At 41.8% G+C, this 22,018-nt stretch overlaps 1 long non-coding RNA gene across 1 annotated transcript; it reads left to right on the plus strand.

Annotated features, from left to right (window-relative positions):
* The first annotated feature begins 1,139 nt into the window (after window positions 1–1,139).
* Window positions 1,140–15,358, plus strand: LOC129006517 (uncharacterized). The gene is made up of 2 exons (XR_008492017.1): window positions 1,140–1,204; window positions 15,101–15,358. It is a non-coding gene; the product is annotated as an uncharacterized LOC129006517 (long non-coding RNA).
* The last annotated feature ends 6,660 nt before the right edge of the window (window positions 15,359–22,018 follow it).

Raw genomic sequence — 22,018 nt, forward strand, 5'->3', positions numbered from 1 at the left:
CCATTTATCTCTGTCATCGTGTGTGTTTAAGAACCATCTTTGCACTGAGATGATCCCAGCTCCAATTACAATGATCATTATCTGATGTCACCTTCAAAACGTGGCTCAGCAAGAGCAAAATCTGTAAGGACAACACCATGGTGACCAGTGGTCCAACCCACAATGGGAGAAGTAGAGAGTTGGACAAAAATGATTTCGAGCTTTCAGAGGTGATAGGAGTTAAATAAGTGAGTTTATGATGTAAGCACACTTGAATGCTCCTTTAATCTTTAGAGCGGGGGCCACTGATCTTTGTTAATTTCCACAAAATCTCTGCAAAGCTGCATTCTTCCTGGATTACTCAAAAAAGCCTTCCAGATGGTGACAGCCTGGCATCAGAGGCCACACCTTCAACTAGAGCTCCAACCCCACAGCATCAGCACCTTTCTGTCGGGGAAAGAGTGTGACCGCAATGAGAACAACAGTGCTTCCACACAGTCTTCCCTTGCAGAAAAACGCCAGACAGAGTTCTAGTTATACCTTGACATAGCTTTTTAGCTGAAAAATTCCATTTTACCAACTGAGCATGTGGTTTGGTCTGGGATATTTGGTGGCAAAACAAAACAAAACAAAACCTGCTCAAATCATGTTAAAACAAGCAAGCAAACTCGCTGACAAGTTTATATTGGAAGATGCTGAATGTAAGGGCAGAAAGCAATGCTAGCCCCAGGAGAGATCAGCGCCTGAGCCTGAGAAGTCATCCAGAGGGAGGCAGGGCCCTTCCTCAGATCCCATGGGGTCTGGGATCCTGCTGTCCTCTGCCTTCATGGGCAGAGACCACGATTTCTGTGACATGCCCCATCCAGGATCCCAGCTAGTGCTGATGAAGGAGGTCTCCTAGCAGAATAGTTACTAGTAAATTCGTTGAGAGGAGCCTGGCTTTATTCCACCCAGGTGTGTGCGTGTGTGTACATGCAGGCCTGTGTGTGTGTGTACGTAAACACACATATGCGTACACTGGGCTTCCAGATTAGAATGTATTTTATTGCTGACGTTTATTTGACCATGATGCTCTGCTACTGTAATCAGGTTATTTTCTTGAGTGAGGCTCCAGTCTCTCCTAGCAAATGGAAATAAAAGCAGCACCTTTCCTGCTGTGGGCCCACAAACCTCCTTCCACCCTCGGTCAGGACGTGAAGAAGGCCGCCATCATTATTTACTTCCTGTGAGTTAGAGGTCATTTCATTCCACATACTTGTATTTCTAAAAAAAAAAAAGGGTATGTTTTATATGTTTTAACCTTAGGTTTTCTTTGCGCTGAATAAGAAGGGGGCAGAGTTGTGTGTGATCTGAAACTTCAGTCTTTCAGCAAATATTATATGGTTAAGATTTAGATGGTTATTTCTGCTGTTAAATGTTATATTTCTAATATTTCATCATTTGCAAAATGATTGCTAGATGATTACCCATTTAGTAAGTTAAACCGGAAGTTCCCTCCCAGTGTCTACTGTGTTAAATAGTTTTGTTTTCTTAAGTCATGAATGGAATTTCAATGTAATTAAAATGTTCAGTATCTACTTGATAAAACAGCAATATCTGGTGGGAAAATGATCCAGTGCATACCAGTGGCTCTTGAATCTTGGTCTCATGCTGAGCAGAAAAAGCCAGACACCAAAGAGAGGTGGGGTCCGATTTCACTGCGTGAACAGCCAGAGCAGGCCAAACTCATCTTTTGAGATAGAAACCCCATCAAGGCTTGCTGGAGGCAGAGCAGGAAGGGAGTCTGCAGGCAGAGGCTCTGTGTTAGCAGAAGTGTTGGTTGCAGATTTGGGGATGGCTATTCAGGGGTAGGGGTATGCATTTCTTAAAATTCATCACACTGACTTTGGGAGGCCGAGGTGAGTTGATCACCTGAGATCAGGAGTTCGAGACCAGCCTCACCAACATGATGAAACCCTGTGTCTACTAAAAATACAAAATTAGCCAGGCATGGTGGCAGGCGCCTGTAATCCCAGCTACTTGGCAGGCTGAGGCCCGGGAATCACTTGAACTCGAGAGGCGGAGGTTGCCGTGAGCCGGGATCCCACCATTGCACTGCAGCCTGGGCGACAAGAGCAAAACTCCGTCTAAAAAAAAAAAAAAAGAAAAAGAAAAAAAAGAAAGAAAGAAACAAAAAAAGAAAAAGAAAGAAAAAATTCCTTACACTGTGCCCTGAAGGTGAGTGCACTTGAGAGTACACAAATTACGCTTCCACGGCACTGATCGCAAAAATGATACCGGCTTGATGTGCGCACGGTGGTGACTGACGAAAGGCGAAGATGCCCCGGACGCGCAGGTGCAGCGTGGCTGGGCGGTGCTGAGTGCTCAGCACGTGCTCTCCTCTCTGCGGCGGCGCTTCTTGCTCTCAACCGGCTATGCTCAGGCCAGTTCAGCTAAAGGGAGGCAGATGTTAAAGGCATGGGTTCTGTCCCGTGGAAGAGCTGGGGTCTAATCGTGGAGGCCGTGGGTAGCTATGAAGGCTTCCCAAGTGAGGCTGTTTACGGGGAGAAATTTCATATCCTCCAGGAGTGTTGGATAGGGAGATGGAAGGTCCTGCCTCACATAACCCAATCTCACTTCTGCTGCCAAGGTTCAGATCGTTCAAACCCATCTTTTGAAAATGCAAATCTGGCCAGGCACAGTGGCTCACGCCTGTAATCTCAGCACTCTGGGAGGCTGAGGTGGGTGGATGGCGTGAGGGGTGGGGTTCGAGACCATCCTGGCCAACATGGAGAAAGCCCATCTCTACTAAAAAATACAAAAATTAGTCGGGCATGGTGGCGCATGCCTGCAATCCTGGCTACTTGGGAGGCTGAGGCAAGAGAATCACTTGAACCCGGGAGGTGGAGGTTGCAGTGAACCAGATGGCACCACTGCATTCCAGTCTGGGTGACAGAGGGAGACTCTGTCCAAAAAAAAAAAAAAAAAAAAAAAAACAGAAGAAGAAGAAGAAAAGAAAAAGAAAATGCACATGTGCAAGATCCATTCTGATGCAGTCAGAGATGGGGGGATATCATGGGAAGTCATCGATCAGTGCCTTCAGGGGTCTTGTGGCGACCTCTGTCTCCTCTCTGTGTAGACGAGTGCCCGGTAGATTGTGTTTGCGCTCCCTGAATTAATCCATGACTGAGTACAAACTTCACTTATTTTGAAACCTTCTAGTTTCTCAGCAAAATGAAAAAGTTACTTTCTCTCCTTGTGTGCTAGGCATATAAATTCTAATAACCTTTATCTCTGGAAACACAGATTTCCAGTATTGGCCATTTCAATTTATATTATTCATAGATGTTGGCCTTTAGCATTCCCACTCACAATAACCACAAATCCAGACTCCATGCCTGCAAACTTATCTTATGGCGGAAAAGATCTTTTAAAGATAAAGACCAGATAACCAGACAACCATAACAAAGCGAATTCCAAGCTAAGGAATTGATTCTGGTTAACCGTGGACAGAGCCCAGTGGGAAGCTGACTTGAGTTCATGTTCTCCATAGATCTGGGGTCAACACGAGAATCCCTTTCCCATGAAATGGTGTAATAATTCCCTTTGAAATGTATTCTCTTAAATGCCACTATGGGGAAATTTATTAAAAATTTATAGTATATATTAAATCAATAAGATGAAGATTTTTTTCTCACGGCCATTCTTTAGGTAGACGTCAACGTGACATTCAAATCCTGTGCTAGACAGATGTGAACATAATGGTTGTGTAAGTAGCTTCCTTCTTGATGGGTCACAAGTTAGTGTCCATGCACACCCCAAGTCAGGAGACACGCAGTCAGAGGTAGATTTAGTAACAGGACAGGAGAATGCGTGCTGACATGCAGATAACCTACTGCAGGGCCTTCCTTTTCAAAGCATGATATAACCCCGTATATTTAGGAAGATGATCAGCTCTGCGATTTTGCGATGCCTTCAGTATCTTTTGTATTTTATACAAATTTGCGTTATTTTTCATGAATTCCATGGAGAGTATCCAAGGATGATATCTCTTCCTGAAGAATACCTGGACGTCATTTAATTGTCAGCTTCAGAGACCGGCCTCTCTGACTCCCTCTTTCTGGGATTTGCAGTCAGAGAAGGTGGAGATGTAAACTGCTAAAATTACATGAACATATATGGGCATCTTTTCCTCCCCACCCCACCAAAAAAAAAAAAAAAAAAAAAAGCCATCTTTCTCTGAACACATCAAGTTATCACCACTTTTGATGTGTAGGCATCTGAACCCCTTCTGTGTGTATCCACATGCCTGGCATGACATAATTGGAATTACTTCTTCATCTCCCATTTGACTAGCAGTTCTGTTTCTTGATCTACATTTGGCCAATTAAAATAAACACAATGTTTGGTGTGAATTAAAAATTACAAGACCCTTCATCGTGCCATTACTGAGACTTTAACAGAAAAACACTGACATTTCAATAAAGAATCATACCATGTTGTAGGAATCACAACATCATATATGGATTTTTTTCCTGCAGCCAGACATGGCGTTACTCCTCTTGGTATCAACACCATTTCTTTTGCTTGGACCTTTGTTTAAAGAGGAGGAATGTAACACATTTTTATTTTAATCAGACTTGGTTTCTGGGAAATTCAGCTATTCTTTTCTCCTCTTTATCAAAGTGATGATGTAAGCATTATCAGACTCACTGATTAGATAGTTGGCCAAACCTGTAGATCAAGCTAAAGTCACAGCCCCATGATCTTCAAAGAGAAACAGTCTAGATGAAGAGAAAGGTGTTCTGTTGATAAAACACTGCCATGTAATTGGAGGCAAAATTAGATCCCAATGGAGGCTCCTAACAGCCATAAAGATTAATCTTCTGTCTGTGACCCACTTGAGTTCTTCTTAATACCAACGTATATTAAGAAAGTCTTAACATCAATTGAAATCTCAAAGCACAGAGCTTTGGTTCATCTTTCCAACATTGATTTCATTTTTCTAGGTTAGACATGAAGACTTTTAGGAATGAATGTGGGATGCGACAGGGTCCTTATGTTTCCTGGGTGATGTTTTCAAGGTGCTCTCAACCTCTTTGTCTCACTAAGACTTCCAAGAGCAGTGTGGATGTCTAAGCAGGCAGTTTACCTGTGAGACAGCAGAGAATACAGTGAGTCTGGGAAATTCAGTGACTTCCTTGGGGCTACTTGGCTGGTGAAGTGCAGAATTTGAAGTTGGATCAATTAGATCTGCTAATTCTCCTTCTCTAAGTGGTGCATAGAACAAATATTTTTAAAAACAGATTCTATTTGTCGCTGTGTATGAATAGAAGAAAAGATGATTCCATTGTTGCTTTTGTATATCGAAGGAGGAACTTTCTAAACTGTATGCCTAACGATGTCTCACACAGCAGTCTTTATTAACTACAGATCTATCCTGTGGTCCTGGGATCCAGGTTATAATTTTGTATTATTTAAATATTTTATATAAGAACAATATCCAAAATGGCCATCCTTTTTTATATTTAGATATTTTTGTATTTAGATATTTGCAAGTTTTTATATTTAGGTTTTTGTTTTTTTGTAAATTTTACAATTCTGGACACTTGCAGAAACTGTCATTGTTCACCTAGGCTGAAAATATTTTAAGAAAGAGTTTGAAATGCAGTTCCACAGACCTCATTCTTCTCCCCCAGTAATATTTTCACTAGACATTTCCAATCTTTCAGAAGACAGTTTGGTTAAAACATCAGTTATTTTCGTTTATGACTTCTGTTTAGGTACAAGCTGAGTATTTTATTCTTATCTGCACGACAAGAATCTAGTGGAAATGGAGGATGAGGCTTATTTAAGGTAAAAAGCTTTAGTTTAAAAAAAAGTTGATGACTGGCATATGTGTGTAACATTGATATTGGCCAGCTATAAAATAATTTAAATAGGCTGTATTATTTTATGCCTTTATGGCTGGATTCTATTACCATGCTGATGTTCGATCTCTACCCGACAGATAATCACCAGAGAAAGCAAATTTGATTCTGACGCCCTCTAAACAGGGCCACTCCCTGCTTGCACAGTTGCCCCATGTCTGGAAGGATTTGAGCAAAGCCCAGGAGCAGATGCCCCAGCCGTGAGGTCATGAGGAAGCCTCTGGCCGCAGGGAGAGATAAAGTTGCAGGGCGTGTGGCAAAGGATTAGGAGAAACCTTGGAATTTGGACTGAGCAATTTGACTTCAGCAGACTTAACCTGAGGCGGCAGTGGGAGAATCAATTTGCCTTAAATGAAGTGTTTGAAGAATGCAGAGTGGATATGGTAGAAAAGGTACAAACCACAGCGCCTTCTGGAATGGGATCAAGAAACTCCGTAAGGTGGGGAAACGGGGGCTGTTAAAAAACATAAAGGCATAAAATAGAATCATGCAATGATAGGAAAATTATACCAAGTCACCACCCCTGAACCCGATCAGCCTGTGTAAATGGCTTTGTGCTATTAGGAGTTTCAGAGAAGGCTAAACTCCCAAACCTTTGCCAGACACCACCCTGGTGCTTAAGACCACTTTGGCGATGAGTCTGGAGTCCACGTGTGGCTCATAACACACGGTCTATAATGTGCTACCTAAGCACAGAAACACACGTGTTCTGGGTGACTTGACGTTTTAATAAACATGTGGTTCCCACACATGGGAATGCTCGGGCCTGGAACTGACCCACAGGGATGCGCCCTCACAGCCTGGGGGAGCCACAGGGATTTGGCTCTGATTCTCATCTTCCCCTTCTTCATCCCGTGCCCTCCCACTCCTCCATGATGTGGCGGCCACAGCTCTTGCTGCGCAGTGAGGCCGACTTCAGCTGACCCTTGACTGGCATGGCTGGCTCAAGGCTTTGGCTCTAGTTACAAATAAACTGGCCGTGAAGTTCTTCCATTTTCCTGTGTGCTCCTCTGTCTCCATGTGTGCGTTTATAGCTGGTTCCCACAGGGCTGCTTATCAACCCCAGCTTCTTCCAGTCTCACAGCTGAGACGCAGGCTGTGGACCCGGATGGGGACAATATGGAGCCTTTTGCTGGCATCCCGGCAGTTTGGTGGTAGGAGGTACTTTTGTGGATATTTTTCAGTGGGAGTTCTTGTGAAACTAGAATCTTTGGGAGGGTAGTGAGTGCTTTCTGCGATGGGGTCCCAGCCACGTGAGACAGGCTCACGGTTTCAAGCCATCCTGCAGATTGGCTCCAGGGTCATGCCTTCACCCCAGACCTGCCTCCAGATAACATTTCCCTGGACCTCCAGTGTCCAAGAATCTGTTAAAAATCAGACTAAAACTGTTAGGTGTCGTGACAACACCTCCGGTACCACCAGGGCCCTGCGCGATTGATTTAAGAACACTTCAAGCTCACTGCCGCCTTCTTAAAAAATAGGAAGAGATAGTAATAGGGAGGAGAGAAAGGTGAGTTTGTCAGCCATCATATGTCATAAGAGGATATTTTATTTTAAAAATATGTTGAAGCTGGCCATGGTGTGAGTTGACTGCTGGGGGAGTGAGGCTTTCTGTTAGAGAAAACTCTATCCGTTCCTTAGGAAACATGATGATGGGCTTGCTAATTTCCAAGCGATGTGAGGCTCCTCCCCACTTCACTCCTCCCAACACACACACACACACACACACACACACACACACACAAACTCACTTTGTGGCCTCCATGGACGAGGTTGCACTAAAAAAGGGAGAAATCTGTCACAGAAGAGATGGCCAGAAGACAGTGGGCTGGAAAGTGGGCCAGCCCTGAGAAGAAGCAGCACCCACACAACTGGAAACATTCTCGGGGAGCAGAGAGAAGGGGACTGGAAGCATTCTCGGGGGGCAGAGGGAAGGGGCCTGGAAGCATTCTCGGGGGGCAGAGGGAAGGGGCCTGGAAGCATTCTTCCGGGGTGAAGGGGAAGGAGCTGACCTACTCAGGCGATGTAGCTACATGGCACTCTCATCTCCCTTTTATGAATCAAGAAACAAACTCAGGCTCAGAAAGGCAAATGGCTTCCCTGGGGACACAGGGAAGTGACTGGTGGCACAGGAATTCAAGCCCGAGTCTGCGTGCCTGTCCACATAGAGGCAGGCGTCAGGGCCGCAGGTGCTGCCGTATGGACACATGTTAACTTACGCTAACTTGCCTTCAGGCCTCATCTTTGCTGTTATTTGCTTACGACAGAGCTGCTTCTATAATTATGACAGGATTCCCTGCCTTAGGAAAGGTGAGTCTGAGAGAGGGGAGAATCTGGAGTTATGCTGGCTCAACGAACACTCTTCATCTGATTCTTGAATTCCTTGCTCTTCATTCCTGACCAGGCTTATCTTCTGTTGGGAAATTCCAGCAACAGGGACCTTGTTTCAGAGCCACTGGACTGTAACATCTGGTGGCGATCCCTGAAAGAGTAATCGGGAGAAGCACTGGTTGGAGGGTTGAGCAGGGTGAACTTAACACCCCACCTCCAACCCCCAAAAGAAACCTCTGTGTGTGTGTTCCTGTATGTACGCATGTGTGTGTTCCCGTATGTACGCGTGTGTGTGTTCCTGTATGTATGCGTGTGTGTGTTCCTGTATGTACGTATGTGTGTGTTTCTGTATGTACGTGTGTGTGTCTGTGGTCTCCGAGAGTGTCTGTGTGCTTCTCTGTCTCCATGTGTGTATTTAGGTGTGCGTGACACTGTGTGTGTCTGTGTGCACATGCGCCTGTGCCTGTGTTCACGTATCCTTCTGGGGATATGTATGTGCTCATGTGCATGTGTGTATTCATGTCTGTGTGTACAGTACATGTGTGTTTGTGTGTGCTGGGTGTGTATGTGTGTATATGTACTGCTGTGTGTCTCTGTGTGTATGTTTATGTATATATGTGTGCATGTGTCTGTGTGTATGGCTGTGCATGTGTGTATGTGTGAGTGTCTTTGGGAGTGTGTAGGTGTATAGACGTGTGTCCATGTGTATGTATAAGGGTGTGTATATGTGTATCTATGTGACTATGTATCTGTGTGTGCACATATGTGTCTGTGTGTCTGTGTGTGCATGTGTGTCTGTATACATGTGCATGGTCATATGTGTATCTGTGTATATTTGTGCCTGTATGTGTAGGTATGTGTCTGTGTGAGACTCTGTGTGTGTACCTGTGTCTCTGTGTGTGTGTGTGACTGGGTGGGTCACTGTGTGTGTGCATGGGGTGAGGGAGGAGGTAGAAGAAGGAGGCATTTTCCCTGGAAACATGCAAACATCCTGCTGTGGGGCACGAGCTCTCTGAGTTCTTGGAATGATTCTGACGTCCATTGTAGCAGACAAGTGAAGCTGTCCTCATCTGGAAATACAGAGAGAGGGATTGCTTTGACATAAAGCTACATCACTTTGTGTATAATGTAGTGAATGAATTCATAAACATTAACAAAAACCTGTTTTAAAGGAACTTATAAAACAACGACTAGGCAAAGATCTGTAGAATGCTGTTCATGCCAGAACTTGATGTTAAAATAACAGACATCGCTGAAGAAACTTGGTATGTAAGGAAACTTCTCACCACCCACCCCCTCTTTTCTGAAAAATTACTAGTGAGTCTTTTGACCTTTCATTTAGTCACATGAAGTGTTTATGGGCAATTCTTTGTTTCCCTTTAAACTACAATCAGAATTGAAACTGAAATTAAGAAAAGCTCAAGGACGTCAGTATTTGTCTTTTAAGCTGTTAACAAAAATAATAAAACTCTGAAGACTGTTGTCAAAAAGCACAATGGTGTTATGATGAAGAAAAGATTATATATGCAAAACCAGACATCAAATCTTAGTTTAGTTTCTATTAATATAAAATACAAAAAAATAAATGTATAGAGATTTTTAAAGGGGGGTTGGCTTTTTAATACTCACACTGTAGGCCTAAGGAACATGAATGTATTTTGAAAGAATGTCAAAATGACTTAGATATGAAGGAGACACCCACCTCTATATATTCCTAGCCCCTAAGTATCATATTTAGAAAGTAGTTAAATTCTACTGCATTTGGCTGGGAACTTCAATAGAAAAGACCTATACAAACAAAACCGTATTCTCTTCTCAAAAAACAAAACAAGAAAGTACAAGAGCTTCCCATGAGGGTGTCTTTCAGTGCCTGAACTTGGTGTTTGATAGGACCAGGCACATGTGGAAGCTTCTGGAAGGCCTGTCCTGTTGCACTCACTCCCTCTGCACTTCCTGGGCACTGTCTGGGGTCTCTGTGCCTGTGTTCCTGTGGACTGAGAGCTGGGCTGAGGAGGCTGTTTCCTGACAATGCTTAGGATGCCTCAGTCTCCAAGGAGAGGCTCTTCCTGAGCTTGTAGCTCAAAGATTCTCTTGCTACCTGGTGCTTGAGCATGGGGGGACCGACTTTGCTTCCATCCTCCCAGGCAGGGTGCCCGACCTTCCTTTGTGCCACCACAGAACTCCACGTTCATCCCTAATATGGACGTGAAAACTGCCCAGGAGGGGAATGTGCCGCCCCAGGCTGAGGACCTTGTGATTTCTCTCTGGGTTCCCAATGCCTAAAGCAGGACCAGGCACAAAAGGGGCTCAAGTTGGTGTTGATGTGAAAGAGCCCATGAATTCATGCTTGTCCTATGAACCAAGTACAGGAGTTTGGTGCTGGAGTTATGTGGCCCACTGGGCCGTGTTTTCCTGTGCCTTGGGGGCTGCGTATCGAAGCCCTTGCACTTCTGGGGAGAATATCCTTCTAAGGCCATTGTCAAAGTTGAGTGCCCTCTGCAGAGGGTGTGGTGGGGGAGGCAGGGGTGGAGAAAATGAACCTAGCTCATCCCTCTCTCAGAAACTCAAAATGCTCCTGGCATATTTTAGGGCTCTAAGAATTCACGAAAGTCTGCTAAACATTATTTTAGTTAGTATTTCCCATATTAATTGACCATATAGAACTGTTTAAAAAAATAACACCTCTTGGCTGGGCACGGTGACTCACACCGGGTGGCTCCCAGCACTTTGGGAGGCCAAGGCTGGCAGATCACCTGAGGTCAGGAGTTCAAGACCAGCCTGGCCAACGTGGCAAGACCTCATCTCTACTAAAAACACAAAAATTAGCCAGGCATGGTGGGGCATGCCTGTAGTCCCAGCTACTCGGGAGGCTGAGGCAGGAGAATTGCTTGAACCTGGGAGGTGGAGATTGCAGTGAGCAGAGATCATGCCACTGCACTCCAAACTGGGTGACAGAGCAAGACTCTGTCTCCAAAAAAATAAAAATAAAAATAAAAATAAAAATAAAAAAACACCTCTTATACCCTGGAAGCAGCTCCCATGGAAGAGTAGGAAGTGATGTCATGATCTCACCTAAAAGGACGTTGAATTTGGACCTGGTTTGCGTCCCACCTCTGAGGCTCCCCACACCTCCTGACCATGGGCATGTACTGTACCTTCTCAGCAACATGTGGATAATATTAGGAGGCAGAAACAACACGTGGGAATTCTAGCACAATGCCTAGAACACAGTAATCATGTCATATGCTACATACCAGCAGGGAACAGAGCTGCAGAAAATGCTAAAACTGATTTGATAAAAGAGGCTTCTTTTTTTTTTAAACCAGTTGTATGAAGGCATTCAGACTGGCTGTCTGCACCTCTAAATACCTGTCATCTAGATTAGGATTCTAATATCATCTATTTAAAAATATTAATATGCCCATTGTTTGCTTTTCTATTATTGACTCAAGCATCAGAGCCAATTAAGAAAGGGTTCCAGACAACAGGCCCCAGCACACTCAAAAAGTAAACAATACATTCTTCTGAAATGCCATGCTTTGCACTGAGCTCAGAAGAGTCCTGCAGTGAAATTTTAAAGAGTCTGATAACAGTTTGTGAGACAAAAACAGACAGGGTGGAGCATGCAAATCAGGACATCCATTTTTTTCCATTAGGGAGATTAGATTTTAATCTGTTTTCGAAATGATGGAGAAATGTTTGAACTTCTACACAGAAGTAACCCCTTCCCCAGAAAAGGAGAGGGTTTTCTGCAAAATGCCACCAAAAATTATAAGCAATTCCTATTTCAAATAGTATCTGTAGAGATTTGATTTGTATCCTAAATAGGGATTTGCAGATTAGCTATTTATAGCATTCCATACACAGAATGCCAACTGATTTTAATACCACTCCTGGGCTTTTGTAATAGGAGATGAAAGGGGAAAAAACAACATTCCGAAATGTACAGCTTTATTTTTTCCCATTTATTTAATATTTGGAAAGATCAGCTGTATATTGCAAAAGTGGTTATTTTGTTTGAGATTAGCTTTCTTTCAGAAGTTAAATCAATTTTACTTCTGTTGCATTCAACTGCCATGATTTAGCTGGAACATGGAAACACAGAAAATGAAGGCAGGGAACATGCCTTCATTTGGCATCAGGCTTGGACAGAAGAGAGAGAGTTTCCCATTTTCTGTTGGAAGAACATCTGCATCAACATTTTCTAAACAGCACTGAGCATTACATTAACACGATATCTTCAATGTATTGTTTCTACTTGGAGAAATTACACAGGCTACAAAAGAGTCACTTCTCTGGATGAATGACATAATAGGGACACAGGCAATCATATCATTGTGATGACTTTTAGAATCTGTAATTTGCACCCCTCTTGTTGGTGCCTTAATGATACTGCCATGAACTTATGTAACAGCATGAAGAATTCTGGATGGTAAAAATTAAGTCTCATATTTGTTCTTATATCCAATTTAACCTGAATTAAATGTATGCTTTGGGAAAAATTGTAGTCAGAGCAGTTTTAGGTTGCTTGGGTGCATTTGAAAAGTCATGACATACCATAGAAATAAAACAGCTTCGTTTTGTTTAGTAAGCACTTACTAAATGTCTGCTCAGCAAAGGTATAAGGCAATGGAAGTATGAGAATGAATTTGTAATTACAGTAAAATGACCAGACAGCCAATTTCCTCAAAAATTAAGGAACAGCCAGGGGTGGTGGCTCATGCCTCTAATCCTAACACTTAAGAGGCTGAGGCGGGTGGATCGCTTGAGTCCAGCAGTTCAAAACCAGCCCTAGCAATATGTGAATCCCTGTCTTTACAAAAAATTAGCTGGACAAGATGATGTATACCTGCAGTCTCAGCTACTCAGGAGGCTGAGGTAGGAGCGTTTGAGCCCAGGAGACAGAGTTTGCAGTGAGCTGAGATCACGCCACTGCACTCCAGCCTGGGCAACAGAGTGAGACCCTATCTCAAAAACAGCAAAAATAAAACAGAAACAGAAAAGAGAAAGAAAGGAGTTTCATATATAACAGTTTGGTGATAGTGTCTCCATTTTCATAACTTTTATGTGAACTAATCGTTTTCCATACAATTACTCTGTGAAGAAGTTCATGTACTATAACTTCCATTTTACGAATGAAGAGACAGAGATTTAAATTTAAAAGTGTCCTCTGGTTAATCACTTTCTTCAGGATGAAGACCACAGACATTTATCCTGTCTTTTTGTTCAATGCTTTAACTTTATTCAATGGTAATAGCTTATGAAATGAAAGAGATGAAAATATCTTATCATTCATCAAATGGATGAAGATGATGTTTAAGGAAATGTAATAGACCATCACTGAAATACAAAACTCTGTCTGTCAGTATCTTTATTCTCTAAACACTGGCTAATACTGCAGAGCCTGGAGGCAAGTTTATGTCTTTCTTTTAAAGATGCTTATCAAAGTATAAAGCATTATTTGAAATCAATTGAAAGGAGATTTTTTTCTGAAGACAGTGTCTGGCTAGTCTTGAAAAAGAGAGAAGACATTTTCTGAGAATCCCACTGGGAAAGACAGAATCTTTATAGAGGCAGAAAAATAAAGGTCTGTAGACAACCAGAGCTGACATGAATGGAACAGTTTTTAAAAGACACACAACATCCCGACGGGAGGCCGCGTTCCTGGAAAGCTAGACTATCACACAGCTGGCAGGTGGAAAATAAACCCTTAGACATCTCATGCCTGTATCAGGGAGTCTGTCAGGGGGGTGGTGCCCTAAGATGTCATGGGCACAGGAGCTGTCAAATATTTTGAAGTAACCGGGTGTGGTGGCTCACACCTGTAATCCCAGCATTTTGGGAGGCTGAGGTGGAAGGATTGCTTGAGCCTAGGAGTTTGAGACCAGCCTGGGAAACATAGTGTGACCTTGTCTCTACAAAAAAATTTAAAAGTTTGCCAGGCATCGTGGCATCCACCCCTAGTCCCAGCCACTTGGGAGGCTGAGGCTGGAGGATCACTTGAGCCCTGGAGGTTGAGGTTGCAATGAGCTGTGATTGCACCACTGAACTCCAGCCATGGGAACACAGCAAGACCATGTCTCAAAAAAAAAAAAAAAAAAAAAGAAAGAAAAGGAAAAGAGAAAAAAAGAAAAACCAACCAAACAAAAAAAAAATGATATTCCAGAGTTTACCTAAAGTGCTCCCAAGGCTCCCTGGCTCAGACCAACACCAGTTCGGAAGGCCTCCTGCTCATCCTGAACCGCTCCAGTAATCCCTCATTCAGAGGATGGGATTACAAGGATTCTTCTTAGCAGCTGTTATGCCCCAAGGATGCTGCCAGGGCTTGTCCTGTAGCCTCTGAATGGGAGTGACAGTGACGACACTCCAAGACCTGGAGAGAGGCTGCCCTGGTGGGGTTCCACTTGCTCACTCACGCACGGTGCAGTCTGGGGCACAGTATTTATTTAAGCCATGTGAACTCCAGCTGCCAACCTAAAATGAGGATGATGCTACTATCTACTTCATAGATTATTCTGAGGACAAAAGGAGCTAACCCACGTACAATGCACGGCTCTCCTCCCAGGACTAAGAAGGGTTGACGTAGTGGCTTGTGTTTTTGATGCTGTATCAGTAAGTCATCAGTTTAATGAAATGAGGTAAGTATTACATCACCCTCAGTCCAGAGAAAACTAAGTGTCTGATCCAAGGATGTATACCTGCAGGAGGGTAGCAGGGGAGAATGGGGCCGGCTGGATCCCTGGTAGTTTCTGAGATCCAAAGATGGTTTCTAGAGTAGCTCTTGAGGACAACCAGCCGTCATACCATAGGTACTCATAGGAAAGGCTTTGAGAAGGATTAAATGCATCTGTGTTTGAATTCTGTGTATCCCTCCTCCTCAGCAACACCTGATCCCTCTGTCTGAGACACGTGGATGAGATTCCTGAGAAGGAAGCTGGACGGTTGTTTCTTGGTTTGGAGCAGAGGAGGAAGTGTTACATGTGGTGTTGAGATGCTGGCACTGGATCTCACCCTTCCTCTGTATGACTGTCCTTCATGTGATAGGACCACACTTGTCACCGTCATATCTACATCCCAGGGCCAGTCTCCACCTCATCCAGAGGCGGTTAATAAATGCTCCTTCAATGGATATCAAACAAGTTTTCATTATGTGTAAGAACCACTTCTAAAACCAGGTCTTATTGTCCCTTTGACCGTGGTCAAAAAATGTTTAGAATTATAGATAGATATTCACAAAACATTGAAATCCCTATTGTGAAATTATCATCAGCTCTATTTTATATTAGGTTGCCAATTTCTGCAGGCTAGATTATTATCTTGTGTAGGGAAGCCATTGGGTTTATTCATCTTTGTTTCAGTAAACGTGCATATCACACAGTTCTTTTTCATTTGCACCCTCAGAAAACATTCTTGCTATTGGATTAAATTTAAAATTAAAAAGATTAAGTAAAAATTTAAAAATTACTAAAAAATATCGTGATTTATAGTCTTTGAAGAAAATGAAGAAGGTCAAAACTTTAAGAGGCCTCAGTGAAGTTTACAGAATCACAAAACAATTAGTATATTTAGTCAACGGTTTTCAGCAATATGTACTAAATTGGTTGAATTAATGATGTCATTTAGTATTAAACACATTTTAACTTTTTTATTCTAATTAATAAAACTTTGAGCTAAATCTATCTTAAATATCTGTTATATTGAACTGAAAATTGCCCATGATATGGGCATAAAATGTCTTATATATATTCCTCTTATAAATGTTTTATATACTTAAGAAAATTGTATTCTATACACATATAATTGAATCTTAGTTATTCTAACATCAGTTATACATCTGTGAAACTGATTTTTAAACTTGCTCAAATTAATAATTTTCAATTGTTTATTAAATATCTTAAAAATGTATTAAGTCTGCTGATAACTGTTAATAGCTATGTAAATAGACTGACCGATTGAGTAGTGTTAAACCATTTGTTTAAGTTTTTCCTCTATGAGGGATTTGAAAACTATACCGACTTTACTGTGACTTCCTTCTTAGAAAAACAAAATTTAAATAAACAATTCCCTCCTCCTTCCTCCAGTACATAAAATATATACAGGTTTTTAAAAAAATCAAACTACTTTCTGAATTTTCAAGTCATTTTTTGAGATTGTTTAGTTGTTGAATTATGATTTTTAATTAAAAAGAAACTAGTCACTTAATTAGTTAGCTGCTTGTCAAAGGCAGGCAGAAGTTCTATCGACCGTTTCCAGCAGGAGTCTATTTTATAGCCAACGACAATCAGCAAAAGCAAGTTTACAAATTATAGGCTGAGGACAATGGGGCAGAGATAAGCTACTCTATTAAAAGCAGGAAAACACAGAGGCCCCACTCTGCTTGTTTCCCAGGACTTCCCCATGGAAGTTCCTGCTTTGCAGCTTAGTATTCCCCTCGAAGCATGGATACTGTTGCTAACAACACAGCAGTGGCTGGACTTGCTACTGATGCTCTCTTAGGGCATCCTGGTTGGTTCAGTGTATATGGCAGACCCCATATATCTTTAAAAGTTATGGGACTCATAGATGTTTAAATCTGTGCCACAGAATTCCAACATGCCAGCTACTCTCTCATCAATACAAGTCGACAACAGCATGGCACTGCCTTTTTTCTCCCCAATTTGTATAGATTATAGTGTGGCCTCAGTTTTTTTCTTGTATTCCTGCTATACCTAAATACTTTCTGGAAAACTCATACTTAATTTTAAAGGTACTTATGTTCATATGCATTTGTATCTCTAGCTCTCTTGTATTGTAAAGCATTCATATCTAGAGCTAGAGTAAACGTGAAACTGTCTGATACTTTTCACTTTGTTTTAAAACTGCATGGGTAGGAATGTCTTCAATCTTAGCTTCATGGAAAATAGCATTTCTACATTTCCTGGATTTGATCCAACTGTGTTAAATTGAAAATTGGAACCACACATCTTGTCAAGTTCACCATGCTCACAATTGGGACTAGTGGTTTACAATTACCCAGGGGAAAATCCCACTCTAAAAGAACTCAGTCTCACCCTGACGAAATAAGGCATTCATAATGCAACACTTCTATAACACTTATATTCACACTGAAATAAAGCTTTCATTTGAGAGCCATCTTACATACACACTCATATGTTATTGGTTAATATTATTTGTATTTTTAACTGTCAAGCTAAGTAATTTAGTGCTCTTTTCTTCTCCCAGCAAAATAATACGCTCACAAGACACACACATATGCACAAATCTCACATGTAATTGAACATTTCTCTACCTTTTTTGATAATTTGCCAACTGCGTTTCAGCCACATGGAGTTGATGGAAGCACTGAGTTGCCAACCCAACTATTTCTAGTTATTTGTTGAGGGCGACACTTCCTTGGAGAAGGGAAAGACTGTCAAGGGCTTGGTTCGGATCTCCGCTTCACCAGTTCATACTTCAGTTCCCTGTGCCTCAGTTTACTTATGCAAGATATGGCACCTACCTCCTGTATTTCTTGTAAGGAATCAGTTAATATATTGGAAACAATTAGAACAATATCTGGTGTATAGTAATTACTGTATTTGTATTGGTTTTTCATCTCCCCAAATTAAAAAAAAAACAAAAACGTCTAGATTTCTTGTAAGGATAGAATCAGTTAATATACTCAGAACAATTAGAACGATGTCTGGCATATAGTAATTGCTGTACTTGTATTGATTTTTCATCCCCCTCAATTAAAAAAAGCAACTCACCATCTCACAATTATTCAGAATGGTTTAAAAATTAAATTTAAATCACATCCTTTGAAGATGTTTATGTAACATATCTGTTTCATGTGTATGTGACTGATGATGTCTTTCTGACATCTGTGTGTGGTTTCAATCGTTCATATTAGTTTAATAGTGCTCTGCAGTAATTTCTTGACACTTCTCAAACCTAAGTGATTCTCTGGGAATTTTCATCTAGCTTCTAACTCCCAGACAGCAGAATCATACAAATAATTTTGGGAGCCCCCAAAGCTATTCATTCTCTTGGTTTAAGCTGGGCTAAAGAAACTCAGGGTCCAGTTCCGAGATGACACGATTTTCTAGAATGATTAATTAGTCCCCTTGGGTCAGAGCCATTTCACCCCACTTTAAACATTATTTCTTCTAAATGCAATGCATCACAAATCCTCCAAGCTGCCTATTAGGTGGCTCAGAGAAGTGAAAGGGCAGATAATGCCCATTAGATGAAGTATAATGGTGACATTAGTCTAATAAGAATACATTGTGCTTCTAGTGTATTCAAAATGCTTAAATGGCATTATTATAATTTTGTCAGCATTTACCCTAATGGACTGAGAGAATTAAAGTGCTGCAAATATGTACATTTTGTATAACTATCTTGTGCCTTTCAGTGTATTTCTTCATTCAGCATGGATGTGCAGGCTGAGCCTGGCCTGGCCACTTGACATACAAACAAAGCAGGATTAGTCCAGGAGAGATAAAATATGAAGAGTTGGTGCAACATAACACGAGGGGGGATGGAATAGAAACACTGTCCTGAGGCTGTGGGCTGCAGGAGCTCACAGTGTGTTGCTGGGGTTGGGGGGTGGGTGGGGGTAGCCGAGGCTGCTGAAGGCGGAATGCGCAGCTGTCCTGAGGGAGGCTGAAGAGGCTTGGCACCCTCAGGGCTCTGTGTGTTTTATTGATAGGCTCAAACCCAAGACCAGCCTAAGGAAGACAGCCCACACTAACACTAGAGAGGCAGGACGTGGCTGACCAACGGTCAGGAAGGACTGGGTTAGATCTTGAGGATGGGCAGCGTTTGCAGTATTATACACAAAGATGCAGTGTAACCCAACTTGTGTTTTAGAAAAGTGCAACAAAGATGGAAATAGCTGAAATGCTGCAGCGATAGCAGCTTAATGGGTGTTAAGGAACTGGGGCACTGACTGCTTTATGCACACAAGAAGCAACGGGGCCATCAGGAGACCAGAAGAGTCTGGTCAGGCGCTGTCCTGAGTGCTTTACCTGACACACCTCACTTAAATCTTCGTAGCTGTATGAGCAAGAGGCTCTGAAACCCTCCTGTTTTACAGTTGAGGAAACTGATGCCCAGCAGCAAGGCTGGGTGATTCAGGCAAGGTCACAGCCAGGGTGAGACGTAGACTCCATCTGTAGCCTCTTCCCCCATGTGTCTAATGACAAACCCAGAACTTCCAAAGAACCTAACACAACCTGCCTTAGAAAAAAAGTGGGAAGAGGCTCTTTCTCTGGGAAAGAGGAGAGGATGAAGGTCATTCAAGTTCAATGGCCCGGCACATTCAAGTTCAAGTGGCTCACACCCATAATCCCAGGGCTTTGGGAGGCCAAAAAGGGAGGATCGCTTGAAGCCGGGAGTTTGAGACCAGCTTTAGGGAGACCCTGTCTCTACAAAAAAATTTTGACATTATAAAACAATAGCCTGAATATTCCACAGGGCCAAACACCCTGGACTTGTCACGAAAGGCAAGGCAAAGGGTTGCTCTTGTTTACTCAACCACACTTAGGTCGGTGTGGCAAGTCCACACAATACAATCCTGTTCAGTTAATTATGAGGAACCATAGATTTGATTCTGAACTTCCTTTTTTGACTAGAACAAAGAAGAAATAAATGTAATTGTAAGAGTTCAAGAGTTCAAAACAAACCTGTTGCTCAGTAGTGCCACTAACTTTTCTTGACTCTAAGACCTGTGAGTAGCATGTCAACGGGCCTCCGACAGCAGATGTGGGATAACAGCACAGTGCCCCCAAACACCCCCATGGGTGACGTCAGAGCAGATTGCATGAGACGTCTTGGTTTTCTTGTTTATTATACTACACACACACATATATATATACACATTTTATAATATACATATATACACACATATGAGAGCCACAAAGACACTGATCAACGATATCGTTGTGCATCATAAAAATTAGAACTTTGCCAATATTTTGAAGTCTTTAGTTTTCCCTTCCCTGATAGCATGCACCTTTATACTTGCTAAAATTTTGTGCTTATTACTTGCTTTACTTATAAAATATTTTTATCTATTTCACAGGCATTTTTTAACAATATATTATCTACTTTTATAAGTTTAGAACTTCATATAAATGAAATTGGTCTATTTGTACTCTTGTGTTAATTCTCTTTTCAACATTAAGATTTTCATATTTACCTATGTTGCTGACTGTGGTAGTTCATTCATTATTACTGCTGTATGGTATTTTGGTGTTCCAATATGGCACATTTTATTTTCCATTCTCTTGTTAATGAACAATGGCCTGTTTCTTGTGCACCGATGTAGGCAAATAAATAAAATCAAGCATAATTTAGTTAACAAATGAAAAATAATATGGCTCAAATGTACAGCTTTCTGATCGTCTGTATTCAAAGTATGGCTTAGAATATCTGGAGGGATAGAATTACCCCATATCTTCCCAGAATTCCCAATGCATCTGCCTTTTAATAACAACCAGCAGAGAACTAGTGATTATATCATCTGGCAATATTAGCATGCACAAATTCTCTTTTGCTAATAAGAACTGTATTTACTTTTATGTTAATCAAAACAGAAGGCAAGATTTATGTTTCCCTATGAAGATGAAGAAACTGACTAGAATATTGCCTGATTGGAAGGCTATTTAATGTTCCAATGGAGAACCACTGCAAACAAGCAAACAAAAATGGGTGGCCGTGGCCCCAACAGTGAAGCTAGGAGGTGTATCTATAATAATCTTCATATGGAGATTTTTCAGAATAGGTATTGCCAGTTCTCTCCTGCTTTCCTAAAAATGAGAACAAGATCCCTGAATCATGCACCCAGAAAATGTCAAATTGTTGGCAACACACCTGCCTCATAGAGCCCTCCAAGATGAACCAGACACAACATTTATTATTTTGTCAACTAAATGTGGGACTTTTTAAAGGCATTGTTGAAGAAAAGTGTTGGAGGTGGTTTGCCAGAACTAATTTTGATGATGCAGAGTAAATTGTACTGAGTCACCCTTTTCATACTCACTAGATAGCAAGATATAACTTTCTATTGAGATCATTCCTAGTTGAAACTGTGTCACTAGGATGGGAAATGACTGAGAAAAATGAATACTAAAAGCACCAACATTGGAGGAGTTGTGTTGTGGAAGACATGGCTCAGGAAATGCCAGTGTAGAGAAGAAAAGGGTGGGGCTGGAGCCCACCCAGAGGAACATGGCAGAGAAAACACGGTTCTGGGAGTGATAATCATGTGTAGAAAAAACAGTTAACATAAAAGAGGTTTATTAGGAGCAACAGCTGAATAATGGAAAAGATTGTAAGTTAAGTTACAATAGAAAGTGATAAAGAAGTTAACTGAGTGTAGCAACCAACATAAAAGCCTGTGGGAATTCTGGAATGGCAGAGTTGCACAATAAGATGGAGTTTTAGGTCAGGCGAGGTGCCTCACTCCTGTAATCCCAGCACTTTGGGAGGCCGAGGCAGGTGGATCACTTGGGGTCAGGAGTTTGAGACTAGCCTGTCCAACATGGTGAAACTGTCTCTACTAAAAATACAAAAATTGGCTGGACATGGTGGTGCACGCCTATAGTCCTAGCTACTCGGGAGGCTGAGGAAGGAGAGTGATTTGAGCCTGGGAGGTGGAGGCGGCAGTAAGCCAAGATCACGCCACTGCACTCCAGCCTGGGGGACAGAGTGAGACTCCATCTCAAGAATAGTAACAATAATTTTAAAATTATTATTAATTCTATTAATAATTATTGATCATTAATAAATAATATCAATTTAATAATAATGAG

This window comes from Pongo pygmaeus, chromosome 8, assembly GCF_028885625.2.
Source record: "Pongo pygmaeus isolate AG05252 chromosome 8, NHGRI_mPonPyg2-v2.0_pri, whole genome shotgun sequence".
In the NCBI taxonomy this organism is placed as follows: domain Eukaryota; kingdom Metazoa; phylum Chordata; class Mammalia; order Primates; family Hominidae; genus Pongo; species Pongo pygmaeus.